Source organism: Lissotriton helveticus, chromosome 5_1, assembly GCF_964261635.1.
Source record: "Lissotriton helveticus chromosome 5_1, aLisHel1.1, whole genome shotgun sequence".
Taxonomy (NCBI): Eukaryota; Metazoa; Chordata; class Amphibia; order Caudata; family Salamandridae; genus Lissotriton; species Lissotriton helveticus.
The window spans coordinates 638,341,286-638,361,909 of NC_136065.1; the positions used below are offsets into that span (position 1 = coordinate 638,341,286).

Below are 20,624 nucleotides of genomic sequence, written 5' to 3' on the forward strand. Positions count from 1 at the left end.
CTACAAAGCCGCCACTTTCTGGGATCCTTCCATTTTCAAAGGGATTTATACCATTTCCTTATTTATAGTGTGTTAGGTCTGTAAATCCCTTTCAGGGATGATGGTTGAATTATTATATTACATTTCATTATGATATTCCCTTGGTTGCACAAGCAGAGATGTCATGTCCTGTGAATATGATGACAGTTCCCGAACGTTTGCACCGAGCAAACCCTATCTGACCCTCAGATGGGCCTGAGATCATGAAAGAGCTGCATTCATTAAATGGCAAGAGTGGAGAAGGACAGTGCATGTTTTCTTTGCTGTTGTGTTTATCCACTCATTTTTTGGCAACTTGACGAGTGGCCTCCGATTTGTTTCAAGTGAAAGAGATGAGGACACATAGGTGTAGGAATCAATGGCCTCCTTTAGTCCCAAGTGGACTCTGGCAGTAATGAAATCAGTCATCCTACTCATGGCTGGCCCATTTACCCTGGCAGTGTCTTTTTTGCCCTGAACAGCTCCTGTCCATGCCCAGAGCCATTTTAAAGAAAAGCAACACATTGACAAAGACATTAGGTCTTGCCTTTATAATGTGAGTGTCGAACTGTTGGCTTTGCCAATGTTTGTGGGTGAAGTCATCTTTAAAAAATGCAAAAGAAAAAATGTTTCAAAATGCTGGAGGAAAAGCAAACGTATATTATGGTATCTCAAAACTGTGTATTGAAATGTTATCAATCTTTATAAATGGCCTCATTAATTTTCCATAAACTTTTCATTCAGAAAACTGTGAACATAATTTAAAAAGAAGGAACTGTCAGAATGGAAAGGCTTGGCAATGCCTAATTCACTTTCCACAAGATCCAGCCATTGGTAATCTGCCATAGCACTGGGAGCAGATTTATGGACCTCTGGGAGAAGCGTCATGCTAAGTACACATTCTGCCTCAGAGGCCAACTGAGTGCTGCAGCGGGCCTTACCCTGCACTATAAAAGTATTTAATGCAAAAGCTTGTGCTTTTGTGCAATGCGTGGAATTCAGGAGAAAACACAAAACAACCTATGAAGTATATTATTTAGCCATATATAACCCACCAAAAATATCCCTGGTGCTCTGCTTTTATAGACAATCTGGAAGGATTGGGGAGCAAAATTATACACGGTAATCCCTCTAGACCTATGTTTCTTTCCTTGTGGCCAGTGTTAGCTCAAAAATTGGGGAAAAACACGATTCTCTACTACTCAGACAAATTATTTTAAAGAGAATTGTAAAGAGGGTATACTTCAGTTGAGAGGCAATCACAAGAAAAGTAAGGGAAGCCATAAAAAAAAGCAAAATAAATGAGAGTGACAATAAAGCCAGTCACCAGTAAGCAATGGTTGGGCTGTAAGCCCTTTGCAAGTTCATAACAGATATTTCACAAACAGACAGCTTGTGCTGTCAACTTGGCAAAAGCAAGGCCTAAAACCAGCAACGGCAGTAAAACACTGTCAACCAGACATGTCGGTATATTGATTAGTTTTCTAACAACAAGCACCCAAAGTAGGGGTCTGTCTTCAGGGGAAAAAGTATGGCACCCTCTCTCCACTCCTCATGTTGGGAATTTCCTCACACACAATGGTGCCATTTGTTGACTTTTGCTGTCATGTGGGTTGCTTTGTACACCTTTGTTGACTTATGGTTTACATGGGACAGGCAAAGCACCTGCAGCCGATTCGACAGCATCCTTGCCACCATAGTGTGGGGTAAAAGCGAGGTTTTCCAGGGCAAAGCTGCATTCATAAGAAATGTAGGTACAGGCACCGCACTTTCAATGCACATTGCTGCTGTCTGTGCTACTGCTCTGGCACCTGCTTCTCCATCTTACCCAAAGGTGGACCCTACAGCAGGAGCATGTTCCTCTACCTCCAAGGGGCATGACCCTTCTGCATCTGCACTAAGCTTGTGATGGACAGTAAAGAGACTCCTGTTTCACAGATTATGCTTCCCTTAAGGCAAGAAGGAAAGAATGGGCCTACAGCACAAAAATGATGTAAAAGCAAAACGAAATTAGAATATATTTGGAAGCTGAGACGTCACTGGCATATGACTGACCCTTCCCTAGTCCTCCTGGCCTATCAGAGGTATAGCTTGGTTGTAAAATCTGCCAATTTCCTTAAATCCCATCCAGGCGACTAGGCTGCATTTGGGGTAAACAGCTGTAACCGGGAAGCATATCGAAGTTCGCGCCACTCATAATGAGTGGATTGTGTGAGAAATATCAGTTTTGTGACGCGTTGGAAAGCATACATACAAAAACCTTTTTTTTCTTGCTCCTATACTGGTTTTTCTCCTAAAACATAATCAAGCAGCCAGCGAGTTGTACATCATGTGAGAGGAAGCACTGTCAAAACTACTTCCCCATTGGTTACTGAGTTATGATGTTTACAGAATCACAATTGAGGCCTCAAGCTCATGATGATATATGGCTGCTTGGATTTAAGGCTCACAATGACTACATAACCGACATGGTTGTAAATAAGATTCACAGCAGCACTGATGTATGTACTCTCTACAAACAGGTATCTGTAGAGAGTGCTAAACTAACAGGTGAGCGTAGACATTTAGCAAAGCTGAAACACAAGAAGCTAGCAAATTCGAGATATTGAGCCAAATGTCTGAACTGAATAATTTGAAACAAAATCATACATGAAGAAGAAAAAAACCAGAAATATATTATTACAAATTTGACACAAATAGGAGCTGCAATTGGCAGAAATAATTTAGCAACATTTATGAGAAATTAAAAACCAATTTTAAACCCATACTAGTCACTTGCTGTAGAAAAGTCTGGTCTTACCACGTCTAAAAGCTGTATCCCCACAGCCCTGCTGAAACTCACACATGTTCAGAAAAATAAACAAAACAGAAGAACACATCCTTTATGATCCACAAAGACCAAAAAACAAACCAATGGAGGAATCAAAAAGACCACAAAAAAGTAAACAACATCTTGGACCCAAATTATAATTTGAATGGGAACCTGACATATATTTCAGCATCCAAAACGCCCTACTGAAACTATTCAACCTCCACATTCAAAATGTAGCACCATTGGTGTGTGCTCCGAATAATAATCCACAGGCAAATGTGCATCAAGCACAGGCTGACTGACCTACGGTGAACTAATAAACACAGGCTGCACCACTCAAACCAAACACCCACCAAGAACCCGAGAGAAGTAAAGAATGCAAGACACTTCCTCCTCCACTGCCCTGCACAAAAAGACATTCAGAACTCGAATTTTCCCACATTTACTTGGAAAATATAAACTCGGAGGGCAATCAAGTAGAAAAACTCTGCCTTATTAACACAGAAATACCGACAACAGCAGAGAGAAGCAAAGGAAGCAAGCGCCTGTATGCCCCCTGAAGAGATAAAACACAGAAAACATGAATATTTCACAGCAGGGAAAGGCAATGTACAAATTATTATTCATCGGTCAATTATTGTACCCTTTGTACTTACTTTGGCAATACTTGTCAGATTTGTCATACCAATAAATTATTTTAGTATTGTTCTTTCTTGTGTTGTTTGAACAGAAACGTAATAGTCATCTGTCCCTAAACCTCTCCTCGTCTTGACCGTGCACATATAAAACAATAAATAAATGCACATAAAGGGGCAAGCCAGCGTCTCCCAAGCATGGAGATAAGATATGAGCCTAAGCTTCCATCTCCCCCCACAAAAAGTGCATGATCACTAACATGCACATATACAACTCAGAATGAAATCACGCACATACACTCAGTGAACATTAAACTACCACAAATGAACCAAGAACTAAGCTTTAGAATAAACTCACACTCTCAACGGAATGCACACAGAGAGGCTGAATTCTGACAGGGAAGGGACCTGGACAGAAAGTTGGGTCTAGGGAAACAATAGTCACTCAACAACATACCAACCGTGGTAAATGGATAACATACATACAAACATGCCAACGCCAAGAGATGAACTTACGAATACCAAGGCCAAGAACTAAGCAGGCTTCAATGTAGCCATGCAAACAATGTATACAGATAGGAAACATACTGACAGTATGCTAACATAAGAGCACAGAGAGAACCACTCATACATATATACACTGACCAACATATTAACATCTGAGTGCAAATTCACACACACACACACACACACCAAAGCGCACACGTACTCATTTATGCCAAGAGATGTGCCTCTACAGATCCACATGGAAGATGAGCACAGATTTGCACACCCCACTCTGGAAAAACACAAACATCAACAAAGCCATACAACCTAATAAAAAGATACATACAAGTTGGCAGAAAAATACGCAGGCACACAGACACAAAACCACCACGCTCGTTTTGTCATAGAGTAGAAAACACTGCTAAATGTATGCACATCTACAAGAACAACCCAAACTGAACCCTGTGTTTTCATTAGGGTTCTGTTCTCCATAATCAAGAAAAGAACAAGGACTGGGCACTCTGTTGGCCTGCCATCAATCACTGACAAAGGCAGAAATGGAAATTGCGGCCTACCGTGGGCTGAGGCTGCTTCTGTGGATCCATGGGCGTCGCACCGCCCCGTGTATCTCTTTGTTCCGTGAGAAACGGCTTCCCTTCTCCCTTCTCTTCCGTGCTGCAATCATTCGCATGCCCTGAGTAGAAAAAAAGGAACAACCTAATTTCCTGATGATTATGATGTTACCGGGCAACGACCAATCAGGGGGTGGCACTGTTTTTTTTTTCACTTGCAATATTTCAAGCAGATACTTGCAAGAAATTGCAGGGTAGTCCCGAACAATCCATCCATCCCTCATGGGACACATTAACGGAGACAAAAAACACACTATGAAGGGGACAGCCTGGGATATGCCTGTCTCCACCCCCCTCCCCCCATTCAACCCCATTACAGACTGGCTCAAGCAGAATGGGGCCTTATGGAAAGTCTGTGACATCAGTGGAATTATGTGAATGTGCTGCAGCTGCGATTTAGATTTGCCACATAGTCCATCGTCTGCTGCATAATCTGCTGATTATAACAAAAACATTTGAATTTGCCTTAAATGGTTCGATAGTTACTAAAAGTACAGCGACACGTGTTGCCGCACACTGGAAGGCCTTTTGCAAAGGTTGACTTGTCGCCTTTCTGTTGCTTATTGCTATATTTAGGTGATAAACTGGTACTAAGGATGTGCAACCAATGCCCAGAAAGTGCTAACAAGTGTAAAAATGAATAAAGAATGAAGTAATACTATCGCAATAGCATTTTGGGCACAATTTGACTTTTCTTTACTCAACCCTGACCCAAAATGTGTCCCTCCCCTGCCGCATAATTCCAGTGGCCCTGGTCTGTGAAGCCTGTCAATGATACAGTAATGCAGCGGTTAGTCACCAGACCAGCTTTACACTAATGGCAGCTCACCTCTGGGACATTCTGCTGATCTGTCTGTCGCACCTGGATGGAACATTGAACAATGATTGCCAGAAGCACATTTTCAGCTTTCCCTTCATATTTAAAAATAAAATGTATATATAGCACTTAATACCACTGTTATGCGTTTCTGGTTGCTGTTAATAAATGCGTAACTAATACCTATTGTAAAGGTAGAATCTGCTTTGGGAACAGGACCTGTAGAACCCTGCGGATTTCAGTGGTTATGGGGTCTAATTAAGAGTTCCCTGCTATTCTCGATAGGGCCAATAACAGGAATTACCAGGCGCGCCAGGATTGCACTTTTGCCACACACCAGCAGATAAATTCAGGTTTAACTCCAAGTGAAAATGAGGGATTACCGGTGGAAACAGGTGTTCCCCCATTGCCCCAGTAATCCTTCATTTGTGAGGGTACACTCACCGTAAACTCATAATTCTACAGTATGTTCCCACAAATCCCAAAATTACCAATGTCCAGTGCTAAACGTGTGCCAGTGGTGGTAGGTGGTGTACAAAGAAACTTATTTTTTTGGGCCCAGGATATATTTTCATCGGCAGACTTTGACCCAGAGCAGTATAGAGAAAGACGGAAAAGGGAGATCAAAGGAGTGAGAGAAAGAAAGGAAAACAGTGACAAAGGGAGAAAAGAAAGTAGGGCTGAAAAATAACCAGAAAGAGGGAGATAAAGCAACAGAAAGAGGGAGATGCTTGTAGGTAGAGGCATAAGCTGGAATCAAGACTAGGCAGCGTTGGAATCCGGCAACCTCAACATTGGGCAACAACAACGGCTTCTTATGAAAAACCTTACTTGCTTTACAAATTAATCACTACCAATACAAGTATTCATAACCCCCGGTGAGGTGGAGAATCGGGGTTGGGACACCAGGCCTTATTTGGTTCACTTGTAATCAGGCCAGCACTTATTGCATTTCAGACAGAGAGAAAGCATAAAAACACCTCTGAGTCTTTCCTGCAATCCCTTTCCATAGTTTAGATTTCATCGTTCTCATCCACTCCACGAATAAAGGGATATCTTGGAGTGGATGAGAGGTTTTTATCTTTCAATTAAATCCCCTAGTCTGTTGTCTTCCTGGAAAACGGTTGAGTCCAACCTGACCCATAGGAGATAGGTTGAACCTGATAATGGAGAATAACACTAATAGAGAGTTTTTAGGCCTGGACAGTGAATTCCACTCCGTTTGTGGAGTTTGAGGAGTTTTTCGCATTCCACACTCCGCAGAGCTCGCAGAGTTCCGAAAGCAGAGCAGAGTTTTTTCATCGCTCGTACTCACCAACTGTAAGTTGACAAGCACGAGTGAAGAAAATCCAACGCTAGACCGCTTCTCAGCAAGATTTTTCAATGCAGGCAGTCATGGACGGTCGCTACCGCTCACATTGAGAAATGTTCCATTTGCGATGAGGAAGCTGCCGCTCGAGTAGAACTTCTATTCAAGTGGCAGAAAGCAGCACTGCCCTCTTGCGCTGTGCATGATGTCCATGCTGATTTTACAGCATGGGACAAACACCAGGCGCTAAAAGGCAGTGTGAACGGCGCAAAGTAATGCATTCCGCCACTCGCAGAACTACGTGTAGCTTGGCTGAGTTTTTTTCGTCACTTCGCAGAGTTTTGTGTAGCGGAACTCCGCAAACTCTGCCCAGGCCTAATTCTTTTCTTTTCCCACCCCTACTGGGGTGGTGTCTAGATGTAACAGGCACTTTTTCTCATCACAGTAAGTGTAGTGAGATTAGGAGGGATTCTCTTATGGTAGTGGTTGACCTGCCTGAGCACCAACTATAAGGACAGCCACTGTCAGTCCAGCTGCTGGAGCCCCCTGACAGCCCTCCGACTAGGGCTCACAGAGTTATTGTTGGGCTGCAGGGTGCAATATCTGAGAAAGGAAATGTTCCTCATTACCAACCATCGCTCTAGCAGCCATAGAGGCAGCAACGGCCCAGGCACCAACTACAGGTGGCGGGTCCACCTGATTGTGGGGGGTATAAGACAAACCAGGGAGTTGAAATGTTGCTTGTACAATCAGTACATTGCCACTATCAAGAAAATGGGCTGCTCCAACACCTTTACTGCTCCAGCCTTTTTTGCGTCTTGGGAAGAGGAGGCAATGTGGTCATAAGTGGGACCCTCAATCCCACATAATTCCATAGGAGCTGCTGCCTCATTGTAGCTGGCTCAGCCCCCCCTGCCAGCCCCTCTAACAGATGAGCTCAGTACAGAAGGCAACACCTAGAGGGAGTCCAGCATCCCAATAACCCACACTATGTCATTATTCCTGTTAGACTGCCCTGCTGCCCTCTTCACATCTTTATGTGGAATGGTCTTTAAGAACAATATCAATGGAAGTTACAAGCAAGGGTATATTGGTATAAGTAACTGCCAAGCAAAGAAAAAACATTCAAGAAACAGCTCAGTTTGATTAGAAGCAAATGGGGTAATAAAGAATAGCAAAACGGTTGAATAAAAACAACCTACAATGCATAATGCAAGAAATGCCCTCAAAATAACACTCCTTTGTCCAGCCCCTCTGCCGATGAGCAAAAACACACCACTGCTGGCACAAAAAAAATTGCCCAGGAACTATTATGCACAGAACCCAGAGGGCCCAGTTAAAATTGCTACCAGTCCTTTGACTTATTGCTCCCTTTATTTTTTAAAACAAAGAAGGGACTGGGGCTATTTAAGGTCTTGCACACGTCCCCCTAGATGAGCTATGAAAACAAGGAGTGTGCAGTTCCTGAATGGGAATCTGGGTCTACCAGTAGGGTAAATCAAAGGGAGTGATCCTTTTAGGCCCATCAAGGAGCTGCCCGATGATGAAGCATGACACCCCCAGGGGTGTGCGAGTTCCCATGCTCCTATGAGGAGCATTCTCTTTATTTTTAAACAGACCTGGATGCGTGGTTTGCCAGTGGCCCCTTTTGCAAGAACTCTCCCCTCCCATGACCATCCAGTAAAACAAGCTAGTATCACATGTCCCAATACAGTGCTGTTTACCTTCTTCTAGAAGATCAGGTCAAGCAGCACCAGGCACTGGCAAAAAAAGCAGCATACCGAGAGCTTTTCAGCCTGTGCAGCACATACTAACACCAGCACAGTAGAGAAACTCCACAAAGGTAAATCCGGAAGGTGAGCAAGGATGGAGGTGTCAGTGGCAAGAGATGGAAAGAAGCAACAAGCCTAGCGGTAACACCAGGAAAACGGCAAGACGTGAGAGGTCCATTGGGCAGGAGACAGCTGTGGATCAGCGGCGAAAGAATCTGCAACCTAATAAAGGTGGGCAAAGCACTCCCATAGCTGCCACAAGGGAGCGAGGCCGACAGAATCCACCGGAAATTACATTTCTGTGGGCCTGCACCCACAATCAAAAAGGATGGAGCCTCAAAGGCTTCCCCTGCACAAAGATCCTCCACACCCTTGCTGGTCTACCGCCTAACTTTGGCGACCCTGAAGACTTTCGGCATTCGAGGGGGTGGGGACCTTGCTGCAGAGGCAGTCTCTTATCCCCTAAACTGAAAGTGGGTCCCTATGTTGGTATGGTAAGGTCGCTTATGTAGACATCTATGTCATTGTTAAACTGCTAGACCTATATTAAAATTGTGTGTGGGTGAACTACAAACGGTTGTTACTGCTGCTTCCCTACTCCAAGATTAAAAAAAACAGTCAGTGTCAGCAATGAACCCTTGGTTCTCTTTTCCATTTAAATGTTTCGGTGCCAAAAATTGCTCCATGGGGTCAGACGCCTTCCTCAGGAATATATGGGTCTCGGTTTAACACATCAAACATTGTGGAACAGGACATGGTTCATAGGGTATGTATGTAGTACAAGTTAATTTAATGTATCCTTTGCTTTTTTCATCAACTGGGGCAACAGCAGTAGAACGACCCCGTCTTCATATAACAGGTACAAAACATGGGCAGAAACAGTGCAAACTTCCATTCTTCAGAGGACAGAACCGCAGCACCACAAACTTTCACCATCACTGGACATGTACAACCAGGAGACAGCTCAGCAAACTCTGCTTCCTCCCTCAACTGGTGCAGCTGGGAAGCAGCAAAGCAAACTTCTCTCTCTCTCACATAAGGCAGCAAGTGCAATAATATTCCATTCCACACAGAACAAATTCAGCGGGGCAAGCTACCCTCGCAGAACAGTTAAGGCATGAGTGTTGTATAGATTACAGAAATCTCTGGTATGGGCACTTAAAACGCTGAAACAAAATTATAGGTGAAAGAACAGTAACTAAACAAGTTTTTACACCTTCCTAAATTATGATATTCCACATCAGCATTTGGACAATCCTGCTACAGGTCACTCGGAGACCTGCTCTTGAAGTAGCCATAACTTAGCAGTCATTTTTAGGAGGAGTGCAGTCACACCCTAAGTAACTATGCATTAAACCAGGGGTCTCCAACCTTTTGTGTAATAAGAGCTACTTCTGTTCAATGAAAATCAGAGGAAAAGATGACGTTAGTGGCCACCATGTTCGTCATTATCAGCAAGCCTGAACGTAAATAAACGCAGCCGTTTCCAAAGCTATAAGAGCTATGAGCAGACGTTGGAACAATGGTTCGCCTGCACAGTTGGTAATAATGGCCTCTCCTCTTACAGTCTAGCCTAACAGACTGCGTATACATTGACGGCTCCCGGAAACGCATGCCTCAGAGAGAGAGAGAGAGTGCAGCTGGGCTCCTGCAGTCGGGTCCCATCCCAACCCCTCCAGTGAGCACATAATTGCTTGCCTTGCATTGTCCCCCCCAGACTGGCTGAGCGCGAGTCCCTCGCTGCTCTGATATCATATTGATTACCGGCTCCCATCGATTCCCTGCTCAGTAATTAGCATATAAATGAGCCATTAGAGGGCGGCGTGAGGCACAGCTGATACTGCGGGCTATAGAGGCACTGCGCGCTCCTGCTACCCCCAGGCGGCGGGGAGGGGGTGGGGGTCACTCCTGTCGGCCCCCTGGGGCCCACGGAGCGGAATTTGCCTGGAACAAGGGCAGAAGCAATTATGGGATATTATCTCTCGGGCTCCGCCCACTCAATAAACCCGACGTTGCTGCAGTCCCTCGTGTAGTCTGACTCTATTCTCGTTCTTTCGCCCTTTCTATTGAATAAGCACCCCCCCTCCCAACTTGCTGCTCCAGACGAACCTCCGCCCTACCATCCCCTTCTTTTACTTCTGCAACACTTTCGCGTGGTCCAACATTACATTAGGTAATTTGTTAATCACCTAGGGGCTTATTTACATGCCTCTTACGCCACTTTTGCGTAATTTTTAACATGGAAAAAGTGTTCTTCTTGTGTTGGTCCCTGAAAGGAGAACAGCTCCTGTAACATTCTTTAGATTTGGTTACCTTATCCTACCTGTGCTTACATTTAGAAAATTATATTTTAGGTCTCTCCTGAGACGGCTTGTGAGAAATTTTGTTAGCATACATGGGTTTTACAGCCTGCCCATTGCTCACTAATGGTTGACTGCATCATCACTCTCATTTCCACAATCACCACATCCACCACCACTACGTCCACCACCACCATGTCCACCACCACCACGTCCACCACCACACCCACCTCCACTGCCACCACCACCACATCGTCCACCACCCACCACCACCATGTCCACCACCACTACCACCACCACCACATCCACCACCACATCGACCACATCCACCAACACCACGTCCATGACCACCACCACCAACACGTCCACCACCACAACGTCCACCACCACCACTGCGTCCACCACCACCACGTCCACCACGTCCACCACCACCACCATGTCCACCACCAACACATCCACCACCACCTCCACCACCACCACGTCCACCACCACCACATCCACCACCACCACATCCACCACCACCACGTCTACAATCACCACCTCCACCACCTCCACCACCACCACATCCACCACCACTACATCCACCACCACTACGTCCACCACCACCATGTCCACCACCACCACGTCCACCACCATCACCACACCCACCTCCACCACCACCACCACGTCCACCACCCACCACCACCACCATGTCCACCACCACATCCACCACCACATCCACCACCACCACATCCACCACCAACACGTCCACGACCGCCACCACCATGTCCACCACCACCACATGAACCACCACTACGTCCACCACCACCATGTCCACCACCACCACACCCACCTCCACCACCACCACGTCTACCTCCACCACCACCACATCCACTACCACCACTAAGTCCACCACCACATCTACCACTACATCCACCACCACCACCACCACCATGTCCACCAACACCACCACCACTTCCACACCCACAACGTCCACCACCACCGCGTCCACCACCACCGCGTCCACCACCACCGTGTCCACCACCACTGCGGCCACCACCACCGTGTACACCACCATGTCCACCACCAACACCACCACATCCACCACCACGTCCACACCCATGTCCACCACCACCACCACGTCCACCACCACCACACCCACCACCACGTCCACCACCACCACGTCCAGCACCACCACCACGTCCAGCACCACCACCATATCCACCACCACCATGTCCACCACGTCCACCACCAAGTCCACCACCACCACCACGGCCACCACCACGAGGCCACCTCACTTTATCTATCTATCGCCCTCACTCTATCTATCGCCCTCACTCTATCTTTCGCCCTCACTCTATCGCCCTCACTCTATTTATCTATCTATCTTTCGCCCTCACTCTATATATCTATCACCCTCACTATATCTATCTATCGCCCTCATTCTATCTATCTATTTATCTATCTATCTATCGCCCTCACTCTGTCTATCGCCCCTCACTCTATCTATCTATCCATCTATCGCCCTCACTCTATCTATCGCCCTCACTCTATCTATCTATCTATCTATCTATCTATCTATCTATCTATCGCCCTCTATCTATCTATCGCCCTCACTCTATCTAACTATTGCCCTCACTCTATCTATCTATCGCGCTCACTCTATCTATCTATCGCCCTCACTCTATCTATCACACCCACTCTATCTATTGCCATCACTCTATCTATCTATTGATCGCCCTCACTCTATCTGTATCTATCTGTCGCCCTCACTTTATTTATCGCTCTCACTCTATCTATCTATCACCTTCCCTCTATCTATCTATCGCCCTCCCTCTATCTATCGCCCTCCCTCTATCTCTCTATCACCCTCCTTCTATCTATCTATCGCCCTCCCTCCCTCTATCTATCACCCTCCCTCCCTCTATCTATCTATCGCCCTCACTCTACCTATCGCACTCCATCTATCGCATCACCAAAGCATCACTCAGCACCACCACAACATCACTATGCGCTACCACAGCATCACTGAACGCCACAGCATCACTCAGCACCACCACTGCATCAATCTGTGCAACCATTCAACAACAACTGGTTAAAATATGTTCTCTCAATGTTTCAAGCTTTATTACAAATGTCACAAAAAGATGTTAATATTTCACTTCTGTTCTTGGATTTTCGTCACAATAAAATACACTGAACATAATCTTCACAAAAGTTATTTACAAAAGTTTAACCTATTGTCATTATAAATTACAATAGCTTTTATTTAAGTATTAATTATTTTAAAAAAATGCTAAGCCATTGTTATTTGTAATATCAATACATCTAAGTCACGTAAATACAACACATATTGCATTACAAATGCTATAGATGTCACATTTGCAAAAGTTAAAACTATTGGCATTGTAAATATTAAAGCTATTAATTTCGCTATTTTCAAAACCAACACATAAATAAAAAAATTGTCATTTACAATACCAATAGCTCAAACTTTTCTAATGCAATACCTATTGCATTGCAAATGCTTGTTTAACATTCACTTTTCACTCACTCCGGACCCTTCCACTCACACATTTTCACATCACACATAGTGAACAATATCAGTGCTTCCGCGTATCCGCAGGTAGTAGCACGCCACATCCCGTAGAGGGGCGTGAAGACCCCTATGATGAAGCATGACCCCAAGGCCCTTTTGGTTTGTGAGGGGTATTTAAGAAACACTATGTGCTTCCAACCAATGTAGGCAATGCACATGACCAAGGATTTTAGTAATCCTCTTCCATAATCCTTCATGGGTGGAACCTATTGTTTATTAATAATTTCAATGGGAGGTCAAATCCACCCCCGGTGTTCGGTTAGGACACCACCTCTCCACTCCCTCTTTTGTTATTTATAGTGAAAACATAACCCCGTTTCTGTTTCAGCATGGAGGAGCCTAGCATGTTAAATACGGCTGCTACTTTCTGAGTGTGTTATCCCAAGGTATATGTAAACATAATTAGTCCTTGTTAACCTGTACTGCTGCCCCTGTTGACTGCCCAGATGACCCAGCTGCCTCCCAGGCAACCAAGTGTTGCAACATGGGTGAAACCTGTGAAAATTCAAACTATGCAACCACTGTGCCAGCACCTGTCTTCGGGGCACTTTAACAAGAATTTACAATAAACTGGGCTTGCCTATTAGTAACTAAACACTAGGTGAAAATAAGGTTCCGTTCACTGCTCAACCATGAGGTTTGCACAAAATGATACGTGTCATGGTTCTTACCCAAGATGTGACGTCCTAACTGTACTCTCCTCACATTCCGTATTGCTTATTGTATTATAATGCACTGCAACGGAAGATGCTACAAATACCACTACAATACACAACGATTCATACACATACGAGCGGTCAACGCAACCTTCTCAGGAGCTGTAGTCTAGAGCCATGGGATACACCAATGAGGCAGTGATGGGGGTAGCAATCTTCACGCTCATCACCACTGTATCATCTCACATCAGTTGGGTAAGTTAATAATGCCCTAAAAGCTCCTAGTGCTCCGTGCATGCGTATGAAGAATGGATAACATGTTCTATTGGACAGCACGCATAGAGCATGGTCTATTTTAAGAGACATGCCTACATTATAAAAGAGTGAAATACTGCTCGACTAAGTAAGCATTAACTGTTTAGATTTGTGTAGCCTGCTGACACAGGCTTGAATATCGACTTGTCCGACTCAGCCTTTCATTCTTTTAAGGTCCATAAAAAGTACTAGTATGTTGGGTACGACACCTGTTATTTAGTGTTATGAAAGCAACGTTTGATTGACCTTTGTGGTTTTTAACAAAGCTAGACTGCAATATTTATGAGCATAGCTTCTAAAATGCACCTTTTAGCAACATCACTCCAGGTGACCCCCTGGGAACAGTTTTGTGATTCAAGTGCGAGCTAACACATAGGCACTTGACAATGACCAGCTTCAGACACTTGAATGATTGCAAACTTCGAACTGTAGAATACATAGTGAGTCCGCCTTAGTGCTGCCTCTGGACACTTTGAAATAGTTTACCTGCCTTTGTATCATCTTGTCAATGTAATCATACCTTGTTCAGCATGTGTGATCTGAAGCCCTTGTGCTTATCATGAATAGGGACCTCTGCTTATCAACAGCAGACTGTAGTACACGGAGTGCTTTAAATGGAGAAAAAAGTGTCTGTCCTCATCGTCGTGAGCTGTGGCCTGGGGGTGGAGTCAGAGGTAGGTCTATGGGCAGGGCGAGAAGAATAGCATTTAATGAATCTCTTCTCCGTCCTCCCCTTCATGTCATTTTATACTAAGATTCATGATTGCTGTCCTCTTCCCCTTGTGTCTTTGCCCTTCCGCTCCTTTTTTCCAAGGTCTTTATTTTTCTTGTTCCTTTTTGTTCTTTTACCACTTTATTAGGTTTAACCTGCACAGCTCTTGCGCTGGGCTTGTGAAATCTATTGTATTCAATATAAATCTTAAAAGGGGCTTATATCCCGCCCCCTTCCTTTTCATTGGTTCATGTGCTTTCCACTTTTCCTCTGTTCTATTGGCTGTAGCATACTATTTCCTGTTGTTCCTGTCATGTTTTTCTCTTATCAGTGTCCCATGGCTCAAGTACTATTTTCATCTGCTTTGTGGGACTTTCTAAAAAAAGATTTTGCCTGCAAAGCGCTTGCCCTGTGTTTGTTTTTTACTTTCTGCACAGTACACGGCTCTCTCCGTCCCTCATGTTGCTCTCTCCCCTATTCCCTCCTCCCATGCACCACTTAAATTTAATGACAAGGATTTTGACACATCCCCGTCTCGACCCTTCTGAGACTGCCGCCATCTTGGAGTCAGGCAGCAGTTGCACCAATAGGAAATCGACAGACTACACTGCTCTAGGAGTGATTATTGGCTGTGCTTGAGTGCACAGGGTTCGTAGCCTTTGTAAACTGGCTGCTGGGTGCAGGGCTGCGTTGCAACTAGTAGTGTCTTCCGTGTTTGCATGCGTAGTAGCAGACACAGCAGCTACAGTCCAATAGGACCAGTGCTGCGAACCGTTCATCTCGTGGGTACATGCATAGTCTTTTGCTACCAGGCCTGCGAGCCATGCTTCTTGTGTACATATGCGTAGTCCTTTGGTACTGTCAGAAACTGAATAGTATGCACTAAACTCCAAATGCAGATCCAGCAGGGGTGATGCACTGTTCCCAAATCCCCTCTGCACTACTCCCCAGGGGACCAGAAACACGCCACCCTGCACAGCAGTACGCAAGGGAAAGGGGAAAAAAAGGAAAAACAAAACCAAAAGCAGCGGTTCTCTTCCTATAGATCCTCCTAGACCTGGTAGCCAAAGATTAGACTTCCTCTAGGTAAACCCCATCTATGGATAGCGGCATGCTGTGTATAAGAAGAAGAACTATCATTAATTCCCGAACCACACACACCAAAAACACTCAATTTCCAGTGAGAGGTCACTGAACTACCCCACCCGTGTCATTCCACTTACATGAGACTCATACACACAACACAGCCAGGAAGTCAACAGGCTAGGAACTGTGGTACCAACAGGTAAGTATAAATGTCAAATGTCTGCGTGGAAAGTACCCTCACCTTAAGAGTATGCACTAATAGGATAAACGTAAACCATCAGGCGGGTGTGATATGTCTCACACGCAGCTTGAGAACAAAGAGAGAGAACCAGGCCAACACCGGAACCTAGGTGTTGAACAAAGTCATGCTCCTGCAACTGTGATAAATCTCACACAGGACACAGAGATCAAACCAGGAACAGGAACCTGACAGAATACAGAAGCAGAACTCCTGACTCGGGCAGATCGTAGGCAGAACACTCCTCGCTTTGGAGTGAGCAAAACATAAGTCACTGGGGATCAGGTCGTAGGCTTACCGCACTGGCAAGGTGGACTCAAAGACTGCCGACAAAGGACACCGGACCGGGCAGGTACGCGCATCGGCTTTTCCAGAGTGCAGCTCCCGTGCTTCTTCTAAAGACCCGCAAGGTTCTCTCGAGAACAAACAATGCGTCCACGGCGGCTTCCTCTGACGAAGAAGAAACGGCTCGTTCAGAGAGTTCCACAGGAACAGACTAGCAGATTTGCAGTTGACAAGCACCGGATCCCCCTAGAGGAAGGCCATATATTGCAGCACAACCTTCCAGGCAAGACATGGCTGGTGACACAGTTGCATGCTGGGCCATGTAGTCATTCACGCTCTTTTCCTCCCCGCATACAATGCGCCACAGGGGATCGTGGCAGGTACCTGAACCACAGTCGTGCATATTGGGTGAGCATGCGCTGTTAGTTTTTGTAGCAGCCCGGATATGTGCAGTAAATAACACCTACTTGTTTGTGATCCAGAGTTATTTTCAGCTCCACCAGACGGTCACTGCTCAGATGCCATGTGTGGTAGAACAGACAAGCTGTGCCACTCCAGGAGCTGGGTGAGGTGGGGTGATCGGTGCCCAGGCAGATGTTTTCGGCATATTAGGACACAGCACAGCTCTGCCTCATTTTGTAACTTTACACAACAAATGCATACCTTTTACCTACTCTCAGACACAGCTCACCCTGCACACTCGCCCATCATTTACTCTGAAAAATCACCCTGACATTGTGCTGGCAGTCAGGGTCATCCACCACTAACACAGTGCTTACTCTGCACTCACACACCACTGACATACCTCTCACCCAGCACTCACATTTCTCTCACCCTCCACCCACACATTTCACCCTGAACCCAAAACACTCATCCTGAACTTATCCCACTGACACTTGTCTACCGCCCCCCCCAATCAACTCCTTTTTAGGTCGAGGGACCGTACGGCTTGGCCGTAGGCCAAGACCGGAAGTCCGGAGAATTATTGTTGTTTAGTGTGGCAGCTTAAACCCGCCTCTGTCCTCGTCTCTCCTCCATTGGCTGGCTTCCTAAACGGAGGCCAGCCATTGGAGGAGAGAGCCGTCCCTCCAAAGAAGCTCCGTCTGTTTTGGATTTGGGGGCGTAAGTTTTGCTGTAATTCAGACAGTGACGTCATCCGTCACTCAGAACAGCAAAACACGCCCCCGAATGAGAACATTACCATGCTTTCTCCGAGGCATTTCTGCTTTGCCTCGGAGAAAGACGGTGGTGGTTTCCAGAGCTGCTCTGCTCGTCCCCCCTCCCTCCGCCCGCAGCTCTCCTTCGTCCCGCTCCCACCCCCCCTCCCTCCGCCCGCAGCTCTCCTTTGTCCTGCTCCCCCCCTCCCTCCGCCCGCAGCTCTCATTCGTCCCGCTCCCCCCCTCCCTCCCTCCGCCCGCAGCTCTCCGGTAGGCTGCTCTCGCTTTCCTCGTTTGGATATGACACCCGTATCATGGTGTCAAGGATCGGGCAGTAGTTCACCGGAGGCGTACACCACCGCACTTGCCTCGGTACACCCTACGAGACATGCCGCCTTGCAATCACCTGTCCAGTACACCTCGCACTCCGGGTCTCCAAAGTGCCTTGAGGACGCCGAGTGCGCTGGAGGCGTACTGAGAGGCTGCATCGCCTCCGTGATCCCGTGAACTCCGCATCCAGAGAGAGGAGTCCGGCCACAAGAACCACGAGGTCCCACAGCCAGTGAAGGGAGCCGCCGCAGAGGATCCCCTGCTACAGCAGCCTGGTGAGTGTGGGCGTCTGGGGGGCTCAGCAGTAGTGCAAGAGCGGCCCCGGATGGTAGAGGGCCGCTCCATCGTCCGGTGCCAGCACCCAGGGGGCATTACGGTTGTACGGTTACTGGCTCCTCTTTTGCGCCCATCTCTGCCTGGTGATTTTCCTACAGCCTCATGCACAGTTTGATATCCAAAAACACCAGTTTCAGAAGCCTTGTTGCGCCAAAGATCTAGCGCCATGAGGCTAGTGGTGCTATCCAGGCGCCTAGTATACAGAAATCACAGATAACCCTTCCCCCGGTGAGCTGCATGCTCTACCACTTTAACTAAACATTGTGGTACTTGGTTTAAATGTTAATCCCGAGTATTTTATGTTAAAACTGGACGATGAACTGTGCTCTGTTAACCGTGTACATGATTGTGCGCTGATTCTGCTCTCGTAAAAGGAGGAATTTGTGTATTTTTATGGATTGTTTTATATTTTAACCATATTGTATTTATTTACAAACTTGCATTTATGACAAGAGAGGTCGAAATAAAGCGTATGGATTGATTGACTAAAACACTAGTCACAAAAAGTAGTAAGAAATTGCGTACTAACTTTTTGCGACCAGTTTTTCCTTTGCAATACAAACTATGTACTAGTAGATCGCATTGCAGGTTCTCCAGAATGACCTGCCTATTGAATATGAATTAGGTAGTTCGATGTTTGCAATCGTCTGTTATTGGCTGTAAACACAGGGACGGTGGCCTGTAAGAAACATCAGACCACCATCCTTGCATTCTTGGGATGACCCAAAGCGGACTGTGTCCAGTGGGAACAGCTTCCCTTTTGCAAATCAGTTGCCACCTCCTTTCTCGTTTGTGGAGTCTCTAAGTGTTCTACGGTTTACAACAGCAGTTCTGGTTGGGACCCACGCAGACTGCGCTTGGACGCCTCAGCTAGCGCTTGGACGCCTCAGGGCAACTATGTGCGCTCTATAAAAATCATTTTCATTTCATTCATTCACTGGCCATACCGAGTCATAATTGGGAGGGGACAAGACACACCATTCACACCCATCCTATTGTGATTCGGTATGGGTCGGTAAATCATTTTGCAGCTTGGAAATGTTTTTCAAACTTTCAAAATAGGGGGAGTACTTGCCAGTAAGCCATTTCGTGATTGCAAACCTTGTGATTTTGTTATTAGCTTGGGTTGCAATTGTAACATGGCTTGGTCCATTCTGCCCATCATTCGTAGAATGGGGAAATACCCTGGTGAACCCTGAAACTGGGTTCCTCAGTTCCAGGAACGTTCCTGCTCACATCCACTTGCCATGAGTAGGTACTAAATGTGAGTGTGAGGCCACAGCGGGTTGCTCTGTGGGGCAACATGGTGGTGTGTGTGCCAGCCTCACTTTATAAATCCTGCTTGATTAACATGCTGATTGCCATCTGAGGACATGTAGATGCAACCTGCAGCTCCTGAGGTATGGCTTCAGTGGCTTGCGTAGCAGTATAGTTAGGACAACCAGACCAGAGACACTGCTTCTAAATAGCTCGGGCAGTGCCCTTTAATGCAAATATCCTTGGAGGGGACTAAAGACGTAGGACTTGGCACCTGCACAAGCAAGGTAGAAGCCACACAAGGACGTGACATTGCGCAAAGCGCTACCAAGGTCCTGTGCTGTGAGCGACAAATCACCCCACACAACAGACACACTCATTATACTCCTCTGTACCAACGATGAGGCAACACACAAACGAGTCCTGTAATGAAACAGCCATGGACAGAGTCTTACAAGGAGAACACAATCAAAACAAGTCTAAATGATAGAAGAGCAGACCATCTAGTGCATGGTAGGCAAGGACACTGACAGAAGAGGGTGGGAGATGCATTTTATTATGACGAACCCTCCATAGGATGTGAAGTTTCTATGTTGCTGTAAGCATGATGGAGCAATTGGTGACCATCACTTAGACATTGGGTGTGGGGGGGGGGGGCATCCTAGATCAAGGTAGGTCTACGTAGGCAGTGCTGAAATAATGAGTCGTCTGAAGTGTGTTGCAAGCATCCATTCCACACTCATGGGCTCCTTTATCCTTATGCTAGATGAAGAAATCAGTGAAGGAGCGTGAAGTTGACTGTAATTATGCCCCCTGATCAGTGCTGCGGGGTTTCTCCTCCTCTTCCAGTTTCCTTCTCAGCAGTAGTGCAAGAGCGGCCCCGGATGGTAGTG

At 46.1% G+C, this 20,624-nt stretch overlaps 1 protein-coding gene across 2 annotated transcripts in view; it reads right to left on the bottom strand.

Moving 5' to 3' along the window:
• Nucleotides 1-20,624, bottom strand: part of PHC2 (polyhomeotic homolog 2) — a 646,847-nt gene that overhangs the window by 593,409 nt on the left and 32,814 nt on the right. For both annotated transcript variants that reach the window (XM_078643027.1, XM_078643026.1), the window contains exon 2: nt 4,527-4,645. The gene's annotated coding sequence lies outside the window, so the exon portion shown is untranslated. The remainder of the gene's footprint in view (nt 1-4,526; nt 4,646-20,624) is intronic.